Source organism: Bidens hawaiensis, unplaced genomic scaffold (assembly GCF_021521415.1).
Source record: "Bidens hawaiensis isolate Kalapana, Puna unplaced genomic scaffold, B.hawaiensis_p1.1 tig00004759_1, whole genome shotgun sequence".
Classification (NCBI taxonomy): domain Eukaryota; kingdom Viridiplantae; phylum Streptophyta; class Magnoliopsida; order Asterales; family Asteraceae; genus Bidens; species Bidens hawaiensis.
The window spans coordinates 1,557,259-1,569,444 of NW_027491296.1; positions in this window are offsets into that span (position 1 = coordinate 1,557,259).

Genomic DNA, 12,186 nt, shown 5'->3' on the forward strand with positions numbered 1-12,186 from the left:
CTCTGCTCAAAACTCAACCAAAATAGAAAAATATATTTCGTTTGATAAATCATTGAAAAACACAAAAATATTGTCGATTTTTATGATTCGGATATTCTTTTGTAAATACATTCTTTATTCTTTATTTTACAAAATACCAAACAAATTTTCTTTCTTTTTCTTTTTAAATATTTTTTAAGTTATATTTCGGAAAAATGAAACGTTTTTAAGGTATTTTAGTTATCGAGATAAAATGATTCTCGATAATTCTATTATTTAATACTTTTAGTTATTTAATTTAATATTAATTAAAAGATTTTATTTCGTTAAAATCCAATTCGTTATTTATGGATAACGAACTAGGTGATTCTTTAGCGAACTAGCTTTTGGTTCGCTCACCTAATTCGCTTCCGCACTCTGTAACGAATCATCCCTTTGTTATGCATATTTAACGAATCAAGTCACGAATCATATCTTGATTCACTAACTTAATGAAACGAATCAGGAAGTGATTCGCTAACCTAAGGTAACGAATGAATTAGCGAATGGGCTAATTCGCTAACTTTAATTCAAACGAAGTGCCTACTTCGTGCCAGCTGTACCTCGGGTTGTGTGCAAGGTTATAAAAGACAAGAAAACGAACAGTTCTCCAATGTTCGCCTTCTTCCTTCACCTTAAAGTAACCTTATTCAAAATTTTCTCTGAAATTTCAACCTTCACGTTTTGATGTTTCTAAGATATCTTTGGATTTCTAAGGTATAGACGATTATTGGGATCTAATTTTCGTCAAAAATGGTTGTGATTTGTTAGCTAAATTATTGATTTTTAAGGGTTTAAGGGTTTCTGAGTTTTTAAACCTATTTATGTATAATTTATGTTAATAACTTGATGATTTAGATGTCATTGTGATCTGAATGTGATTTCGATACCCTTGGTGGACTCTAAACAACATTTGATTACTGTTTGTTGGGTTAATTATGTGTTCATGGTCTTGGTGTTTATGTTTAGTTTGTTTAACTTAGGTATTTAGAGATGTTGAGCCTCAATCTCATCGATCTTAGCTTATGAGCGTGATTCCGAGTACAACGAGATCATTATCTCGATGGTTCAACGATAGTTATGGCCTAATTGAATCTGGGTTTATAATGTTGGCTGTTGATGTTCTTCCTGATTTTGACCTTGACTATGCGAGTCGAAGAGAAAGTCTTAATTTTTGACCATTCGTTAGTCTGAGCGAATTGGGACTGTATCGTGTCCAATTCGTTAAGATTCTACACGAACTAGCTGTGCGAATAAGGCATTACACGAAGCAGTTGTGGATTCATCTAAAATATAACGAACTAGATCTTAGTTCGTCATAATTAAATAGTAGTTCGCTATTCTTAGTTCGTTAGTTAATTTACTTGATAGTGAATCGCATGATTCGTTACAGTATTGTAACAAATCAGTGATAAGTTAACGAATGACATTTCATTTTTTTTAATTTAATTATATTAACTAGATGTTCAATTAATTTAATAAAAGAATTTAAAACGTCTAATACGCGTAAATGTATTAATTATACATATCCTTTGATTACGCATATACACCATCTATAGATACGTTGATATATTTTGATACCTCTTCTCATATTTGATTTTATTTATACAGTAAAACATGGCTGATCAAGAACAACAAAATCAACCACCACCAGAACAACCTCCACAGGATCAACAAGATCAACAAGCTGAAGTGATCTTATTGCCGTTTGATAAAAAGCACAACATTTGTGCATATGTTGATCAAGATGTACCTGATTTGGAAACATTTGGAGATTTGTTGACTTTCTTACGACGATCAAAGATACACTATGCTATCACTACTAGACCAAAGGTGTATCTAAGTATTATCAGACAATTTTGGAACACGGCTGCATATGTTGAAGAAAATCAGATCAAACTCCAATTACAATTGATGTTGCAGTGATTCGCCGAGTACTTCAATTCGATGATAATGACGATTACCCGAGTGAATTTGACAGGTCATTAGTTAGAGGACTATTCACCTGTTTGCACTATAATGGAAATATTCTTAAGTCCACATTGAATAAGAATGGGGTGTGTGCACCATACAAGTATCTGCTACACATTTTACTTCATTGTGTGAGTGGCCGTCGGGGTGGTTTTGATGAGTGTAGAATGAGTTTGTAGTCAGCCTTTGTTGCCTTGATTCTGAACAAGCCGTATAATTATTCAGAGTTAGTATTTGATCATTTGAAGGAACAGGTTCATCAAACTCTTCAGTCAAAGAAATTCTTGATGTATCCTCGCTTTTTACAGCTAATTATTCAAGATTTGATTCCGAATTTGGTGATTGATCGGACGTTGGTGAACGATTTTCTTGATATGGAACATATGACAGCTAAGACAGTGCATCGTATGTTAACTTATAGAAAGGAAAAGCCACTGGACAAACGGATGATTGGTCATATAATCAATCCGGACTATGTATGTCCTCCTAATGAACGCTGGATTCATGATGATTCAGATTCCGAGCGTGAAGGGGGAGAACGTGGGAACAATGATGGTGGAGATGATGATGGGAATGATGGTGTTGGTGGAGCTGGTGAAAGAGCTCTTAAAGAACAACAAGATGCAGTCGATGCTGCTCTCGCTGCCACCATGAAAGCTCAGCAAGAAAGAAAACGAAAAGGTAAAGCTGTGGAAACTGGCGAACCATCAAAGAAGCCTCGTGTGTCTGCTGGGGCTGGAGTAATCATTGGAACCCCACCAACACGTCAAACAACGCCTCGACGCTCGGCATTGCCGCCTACTACTAGCACTCCGATGCTGACTTTGACGACAACGTTGATGTCACACGAGAGGCTCGGTCTTATCCCTCAAATGGCGTTAACCGAGATACTGAGACCTCCTGCTGTTTTGTCTACAGTATCTCCTACAGCATCAATGAGTCCTCCTCCTCCTCCTCCTACATCTACTCAACCTCCTCCACCTCCGCTTAGTGATATCTCATTTATGAGAATTACTCGGCCTCAAGGACCAGTTGAACCTGTTCATCCATATTTATACAACTTGCCGCCAAGTCGTCAAACTGAAATGCTGCTAAATCTGCTACATCTATATGAAAATCAAATGGTAGCTGACCGTCAAATCAAGAACAACTCATGGAGAATCAACGACGAATGTTGAGTTATATTTCTTTTTGTCAGAAGGAGACTAAGTCGTTGCATACGATTGTTGAGTCTCAGGGGGTGAAATTAAATGAACAAGAAGAGTTGATTTTACAATTAACTTGTAAAGAAGATTCCCTCAAGAAACTCAAGAATGACGACGATGATCCTGACGAATCTGGTGCAGGAGGTGAGCCTAAACAATCGCATGGTTCATCCTCTGGTGCTGGTGTTAGTGGCGGTGATGATTCGGGCAAACAAATTATTATTTATCAAGATCCAACAGCTGCCAAGCCAATTGAAATGATTGAAGCTAACCCAGTGATATTTGTTGATGGATCAGGGGTGGTTAAGAGTGTGGTGAATAGAGATGAGTTAGAGGTTGGGTAGTTCGTAGAAAGATCGTTGACACAGACGCAAATTTCTATACTACTTGGGCTGAATGATGATCAGCTAAATGCTTTAGAAGCTGAGCCCGATGTTGAGGTAGAGAATGAGGAAGGTTTGGAAGTTGATCCGTCACTTCAAATGAATGAGTACCCGGATGAGAACGAGGATGTAGAAATGGACGATGTGACTGCTGATGAGTACCCGGACTTGTATCCACACACAAACGTTGATCAAAGTGCTCCGGTATTTCAGGAAGAGGCGATGAATGAAGCTGAGGACTATCTTGGAGAGAAGTCCAAAGTTAAAAGTTTTTATACTGTTGATCCTTATGATCCGACTGTTGATGAGATTATGAGCTGGTTCAGGTTTAAAGCTGCTGGTAAGATTATTCAAGCTCATCGGATTGTTGATCAAGAACGGAAAGAAACAGCTGAAGCATGGGTTAAAGAAAATCAAGTGACTACCTTCAAGACTGTGTCCAAGGTACATGGTGACATTGTCTCCTGGCTCTATGACTCTGACCTTAAGGTATGTATAGTCAAGTGGGAAAGGGGTGTCCAGTATTACAAGAAAATAAGGGACGTTTTAACTTTACCGCGATGGGATGTTCGTACACTCGCGAGACGTCCATTTATCAACCGTGGGGATCATCAGACTGCTGACTTATTTTACCGACACTTAGTGTTCGAGGTCAATCACGGCTTCAAGTTCTTTAAGCCCCAGGTCCCAATACCAAAACGTATTGATGAGATTGATCCGAGGACGGGCTGGAGGAAACTTGTTTTGAAAGTGAAGCCGCCCAAGACTATGAAGCAGGTTCCCGTGAAGACATTGCCTCAAGATATTTATCTGTCTTTCAACCGCTGGTATTATGACAACCACACCAGCGAGGCCGTCATTGTTTTGGGAAGAGGTCTGAAGACTAAGTTTATCAAGATAATCGACCCAATGTGGTTGGTTAACTTATCAGAGACCGACAATGACGTGCTCTTCAGGAAGCACATCTTGTTCGAGCGCCAAGAAGATTACGACCTGGCTATGCAATTCCAACGAGTCATTCGTGTGTTTCATGAACATGGAATTCATAGTTGCAGAGACTGGCAGTCAAAGCGCTAGTTTTGACTGTAGGTGTTGGCGAAAACACAGTTTTGGTAACCTTTTCTTGTTGATCGTCTAACAATGGCTGACCGGTATCTGGTGATTTTGAAGGATCAATACCCAGCATTTGAGACAAGTGAGTGTCAGCAGGTACGTCTTCTTCCTCATCAGCAAAACTTGAGACTCCGGTACCCGAAATATCAGCGTCAACAACTGGAAATACGTTGAAAGGTCTAAACAGTTTGTAGGTTCCCAGCCGGATCTACACAAGAGTATCTCGTAACACGAGGGTGCGGAAACCCCTACGTATACGATACGAGTGCTAAGATGATGAACACATTAATGATAAGCAAACACACGAGTATATAAGAGAATACTTGTTATATTGCAAAGGGTAATAACCAAAGGACAAACACGTGACACACATAGTCACCAAAAGCCAGCCATCCAACCATTTTTTCAATTGAGACGAAGTTAGACATATATATTAGCGACAACTTCGCCTAACATACTAGGCGAAGTTGTCCTAACTTCGCTCAACTCAAGTTCGCCAAAACATAAAAAAAACTTAACAAGTTCAACACAAAATGAACAATTTAAAAGATTACAGACACAACTAAACACGAGATAATGAACTACTGGCATCATGCACCAACAAACTCCCCCTTGGCGGTAGCTTCATATCTCTAACATCTTGCTCGTGTCTTGTAATCCAAAAATCACGTACCCTTCGTCTTCAAGCATAAACGCCCTGTCTCACACAGACAGAGACCACCCTCCGGTACTTCTTTGCTTCGCTTTCCATGCAGGAATATAGAAAATCTTCTTATCATTAAGTACCTGCAAATCAACTTGAGACAAGTTAACTAAGTGCATTGGATCATACACCCTTAGGATCTCGTGTTCATCTTCATCTTCCATCACGGCTTCAGCAGTCTGGCAGTCAACAAACCACCACTTAAGATCCTTCAACCCATCCTTAGGCATTAGCTTCATAGGAACTTCTTTCAAACAACGAATCGGCTTGTACCTCATCACCATCCAAGGCTTACCATCAGCCCGCATACTCAAATTTTTTCTTCTTTATCTTCCACTAACTTCCCTATCTGAGGCTTCAACAACTCAAATTTTTTCTTCTTAATACTTTCCTTCCACACAATCTTCCCTACCCACCTTGCCAAATTATCATCATTTCTGTTTATCAATCTCAACCGGGCTAAATCTTTTATCTCACACTCAGGCAAGGTGTTGAGCGATCTCAATGCCTTTTTAAAATACTGGACCCCATCATAACGTTTTATCACAAACAACTTCAATTGTTCATCATATAACCAGCAAATGATACCTTTCTTTGACTCAGCATAACCTTTGATATTGTAGCTTTTCTTGAACATTGTCAGTACCATCGGCTTCTTTGTCTTGAAGAACCATTGAGAACAACCTTCTCTCTATCCTGGCTGCTCTTCCCACTCAGAATCACCAGTCACATTATCATCTTGACCCAACTTTACTTCATCAAAACTTGGAATATCATGCTCTTAGAAACATTCTCCACATAAGTAATAGGAAGACGTTGTGGCAGATTGGGAGCTACATGATTGAGAATTATCTGTAAGAACCTCGGGTACATCAAAAACCTTTCCCGCACCACTGCGCGTCGCTGACGATCGATCTCATAGAATATCATCTGAATGAAACTGTAAGGCTTGTTGTAAGTCAACGCAGTCATCGTGGATTGCATCATCGCACCCATACCATCTGTACCAGCTTTGCGACCGGACATGCACACAATCATCACGTGCATGAAGAACCGCCATTGATCTAACAAAAACTCCTTTCTTCTATGAGAGTGTCCCAACGAACCCGAATATCCCATACGAAGAAACACACCATTTCTGAACGAAGCCGGAAACTCAGTACGGTCCTCAGTCGTCTCAACCCCGAACTGTAACGCTTCCTTGATGTGATCAGCTGAGAACTGTACCACTTGGTTATTGACAGTGGCACGCATAACTGGAGGTTTAACCCTACAGTCATATTCAACGGTTCTCCAAAAGTCTTCAATATTTGGTAGTGAAATCGGAAGAGTAGTAGTAATGGCATGAAAAATACGTGAGCAAATGAGAAACGTAATGATCTCATGGAAGTCATTGGTTCCCTGATCATCTGGATCCAAGGTGATATACATGTTGTGTCATGGGAAAAATTGTCTTTTATCACCATCTCCTTCGTCTCCACCAGTTCCACCGGCACTTGCCACAGTAGCCATATCTGCAAAATAAACAAATGAAATCAGACTAGTATGGCAGCAGGTTACAACTTCGCCCTGCATGGTACAGGCGAAGTTGTAGCTTAGCGATGTTGAGGTACTGGCAAAGTTATATTAACTTCGCCGAAACCCTAACTTCGCCACATAAATGGCGCATTATTCACACCCAGTTATGGCTAAGAATGGTCGATCATAGAGTAGTAATAAGAAAAGTGTAATGCGATTAAAGTGTTGAATAACTTATTATCACCAAAAGAGCCTTCAATCGGACCGACATAGTGTCTATAGGGTTTGATACAAAAACGAGTTGAAATTGAGAAATCGATTAACAACATACAATATGAATTATGAGTTACAACGATCAGACCAACCTTGATTGCGGATTAATAACTGATAAAAAGAGGTGTGATTCAACTGGTAAGTTTGTCAAGTGTCTAAGAGTATAAAAGTTTGACCAATTTTGACCACAGTTCCCTCTTATATAGTTTTGGAAAAACCCAGGGGCGAAGTTAAATTAACTTCGCCCTTTAAGCAACTTCGCCCCTTCAGTTAACTTCGCATAAAGTCAACTTCGCCAATAGCCAAATTAAATAAAATTTAGAATAAACGATCAAAAACAAGTAACCAATTGTTTATGAAGTCAAACCATAAGACAAAATACATAACAAAAGTTAAATAAAAGGACGGGATCAAATTTCAGTCTTGTAGAAACCCATCAAGCTTTTAGAAAAGATCCGAACATGAATCATACTAATTAAGAGGTTGTCACTCAAATCCATGTTCAGTGGTATTATGACATAGAGAAACAGGTTGTAGGCAGGTATAAAACTTAGTATGGTTTTCATTGCTTCTGTGATACGGATTAGGTTCAATTAAGCTCAAAATTTAAATCGACATCACATGAGAGAATGTGATGCCTCCTATCTATTCTCAAGGCGTATTTGGCTTTCCCTAAGTCACCCCGAGTTGACTTCGACCGGTAGTGTCTGATCAATCAATATTCACATGTCGACTTTCCGATTCGTCTTTCCGAACTTTCTTATACGTTGAAATATGGTTTCTTGCCTCTTTCTTGATATTTGTAAACAGATAATCTTCATAAGGCTTAACGATAATACCAAATGTATATATATATATATATATATATATAATACAACTGCAAGTCCCGAATCTGGATCACTGCAGAAACATAACACTAACTTCGCGGGAATCAGAACACTCACAGACTCGTGTATGACTGGGTAATCACTTTTCTGCCTATCATTCGGAGAGATGTATGTGGAGACATGCACAGCTCAAAATGACTCTCCATAGTAAATCGAGAAGATTTAGTTTGTATCACTTCTACTTTTACGCACCATAGAAAGCTACCATAACATACAATGACTGTTCTAGAGTGTTTGAGGCCTAATTACTTCATCGGTTAACCACACAAAATCAGTTTATCTATCACTTTCCAAGGTTGGATCAATTTTCATTTTAACACCAATATTGAAACTTCTTGCGAAGTTATAGACTGAAAAATTATATCATTTCCAAAAAAAAAAATTTAAATTCAGACGCCCCGATCAAGTCAAAGTCTTTAGGTAAACGGCTATCCTGAAGATCCAGTGGATCAGCCGGACAGACCACATATTTGTATGTGTCCCTTCAACTAAGTTTGAACGACTAATTTTAAGCGAAAGAATGACAACCAATCATAAACCGCCCCGGTCGCTTTCAGTCATCTGGCTAATGGCTATCCTTATAGTCTACACGTAGATGTAAGGACCAAATATATTCATGGAATATGTCCTTCAAACTTGAACAACCGACATAATTTTAAGCAATAGTGATGTTTTTTTTTTTAAACAAAAAGGATCGGCAAAATTATCCCATTAAGCTCAACAAGGTTCGCTTTTGTAAAAAGATCGGCAAAATTATCCAGTGAATCAACCTTTTCAAGCAAAATTAATTTTTTCTCAGCACAATCCCGTATGAAATGATGATGAATGTCAATGTGTTTACTTTTACTATGTTTAACGGGATTGTTAGTTACTGAGATTGCAGCAGCGTTATCAATGCAAATAGGAGTTTGAGTGAAATTTAGACCATAATCGCGCATTTGCTGTTGTATCCATAAAACCTGGGTGCAGCAGTTAGATGCTGCCATGTATTATGCTTCGCAGGTGGATATGGCTACAGAGGTCTGCTTCTTGCACTGCCACGACACCAATCTTCCTCAGAGAAATTGACATTCACCGGTTGTCGACTTCCTATTCCGATTGCATCTTCCATAGTCAGAGTCGGTGTATGCTACCAGATCCAGTTCTCCCCCTTTCGAGTACCATAGTACCAACTTAGGCTTTTCTTTAAGATATCACAATATTCTTTTCACTCCCTTCGTGTGTGATTCCTTCTGGTTTGCCTGAAAACGAGCACAAAGACAAACTGCAAACATAATGTCAGGTCTAGGAGCAGTTAGATACATTAAAGAACCTATGATTTCCCGATACTGAGTGGGATCCACATCTTCATCACTGTCGGAATCAGCACCCAGTTTGTGGTTACGCAGATTGGACTGTCAAACGGGGTACTATCGTCTATCTTAAAGCGCTTAAGCACATCATGAACATACTTAGTTTGATGAATGAACAAGCCATCCCTCTTTTGATCTACCTGTAAACCCAAAAAGAAAGTTAATTCGCCCATTGCACTCATCTCAAACCTTTTCTTCATGACTGCTTCAAACTCCTGACACATAGAAACTCGTGAGGCAGCAAAGATAATGTCGTCCACATAGACCTGGACTAGAAGAAAATGACCCCCTTTTCATTGTATAAACAAAGTACTTTCGATCTTCCCTCTCTCAAAACCATTCTCTAGCATGTAATCTGACAGAGTTTCATACCAGGCACGTGGTGCCTGATATAGGCTATATAGTGCTTTGCTGAGTTTGTACATGTGTTCGATCCCAGACTAGTTTGTATCAATAACAATTATCACAATCTGATTCTCAGATCTACGATTATACTATTAATACTATTATACGGATTGTCACACCCCGACTATGTAGTTGCGGAAGCGTAATACAGGAATGTAACAGATAACACTGGTATCAACAACATTGTTTATAAAGAAATTCACCAACTAATTTACATCATATTACATGGGTTGGTACTATGTTTACAACTAGATGAGAATCACATAACCGGTTTACGAGCTTTTTATATAATATTATATACCTGCGTCTATTCACAGCTATTCAACTCTTCTTCTAACACCAAGCACGTAAGCAAATCATTCCACTTTTGCTTTACCTGAAAAGCATGTTAAAACGGGTCAACTACGTCTAGTTGGTGAGTTTCAAGTTTAACGAGTATCAACGAAATCAGTACACGAGTTCGTAAAGTTTACAGTGTGTATGTATATATGTATGTGTATGATGTATTATACTAAGCCACAAGTGAAACCGAAACGAGCTAAAACACATGGCCACCCCTGCCCATGCACTCCCATTGGCATTTAACAGCCACTTTGCCCCAAGTATGTACTATGTCTAACACCACATAGCAGTAAGTATTAAGTTTAAATGACAATGTGCAACTGGGTTAACATATTCCGGCATACCCACCGGCTTTGTCAGTTGGGTTTGTCAAACCGATAGTACTATCCACACGTCACCGACACGAAGTTAATCACTTGTGTTTGTGGGGACTTGTCAAGTGTTAGTACTTAGATAATCCACATCATCACACGTTTTCAAGTATATAAGTATATGTAAACATGTTTTTCACCCCAAAAGTTCATGAAACAGTTTAGAAAGTGGGGGTCGTGAAACTCACCTTATCGTAGTTCGCACGGAAATTACGTATCAATAAGTCAGGTGCCTCGCTTATAGCCTGATTCCTATAAACGGTATCGTATCGTTAATACTAGTACAGTGTTCAAGCTAAGACGGGCTGTAAAGATAATCTGGGTATAGCTATTAGGCCCAGAGTATGACCATAGTCTTAGATTGTGACGTTGTATACTATGAAATGTTAAAAACTGGATTTGGCTCAGTTTCACCGTTTCCCGAGCCTAGCAAGTTGATTGTTTATGCGTTTCGGGATTAGGTAAGATCACATAAACTTAAGTAAATATATTTATTGATAAAATGATTTGATTTATGAAAGAATTTTAAGGTTTCGGTATCTGGTTTGATTGCAGGGTTCGTTTCCGTTTTCAAACGTGTTTGATTATACAAAACGCGCACAATCCACCCGAATTATCCGGAATTCTCGTAAAAAGTTCGTTTTTATCAATATCATTCAAAAATATGATATTTGACCACTTTTGACATTTTGACATACCAGTCAGTCCGTTAAACACAAAACTGTCGGTTTCGTTAAAACAATTATAATTTAAATCTTTGATTAATCATAACTAAATATGTACTTATATATAAATTATGTAAATTTTTGTAAAAATACATTTAGACATGGAGAATTTTATAAAAATATTTTAAGAAATTTTATGATTAATTATCTATTTATAAAAATTCATTTAATAGGTTAAAATCGTGTAATAAATGGCCTGTTTATATCAAACGACCTCCAAAAAATCCGATAATTTTTACAAATGGCCTAAATGTTATAACATAGCCCCTGCAAAATCTCCAGAAACTAATTCTTTTGAAAAAATGCCTTTTTGTGCATTTTTCGGCTATTAAGATTCGGTTAAATCATAATTGCACAAACCATACTTAGGAATTTCCAATGATCCCCAAACTTTACAAGTGATCTTACCATCACATATTAGTCTCCAAAACCAAATTTCAGAATTTTTCAATATGTTTAACTATTTTTCCCAAATAAACGCTCATAAACGGAAATAAATTCAGCAAATATTCTCCGTTTATCGAAAAATTACCAAATTTGAAAAGGATCTAATTTATAGGATCCCTAATTTCCCAGAGTATTTTCATAAGCTAACAACAAGCACGTCACAAACTAATACTAAACAGCCCTTAAACGAGAGTTACGGGTTTACCTTGTCGGTTTTCGATGAGTTTTGCTAGCTTAAACGACTCTCCGGGTCTCGGGTTGCAAACTCAGTATATCTACATATCATATAACATCAAAAAAAGCATAAATCATCCATGTGACAGCCTTGATAATTAGGGTTTCGGTTTTGGGTTCAAACCGAACTTTCTAACCGTAAAAACGTTGTATTCATGTTCTAATCCGCGTTTTTGACCAAAAAAGTATATGTTCCTGGTTTGTAAAAATGTTTAACATCAAAAATGGTTTTACTTGAT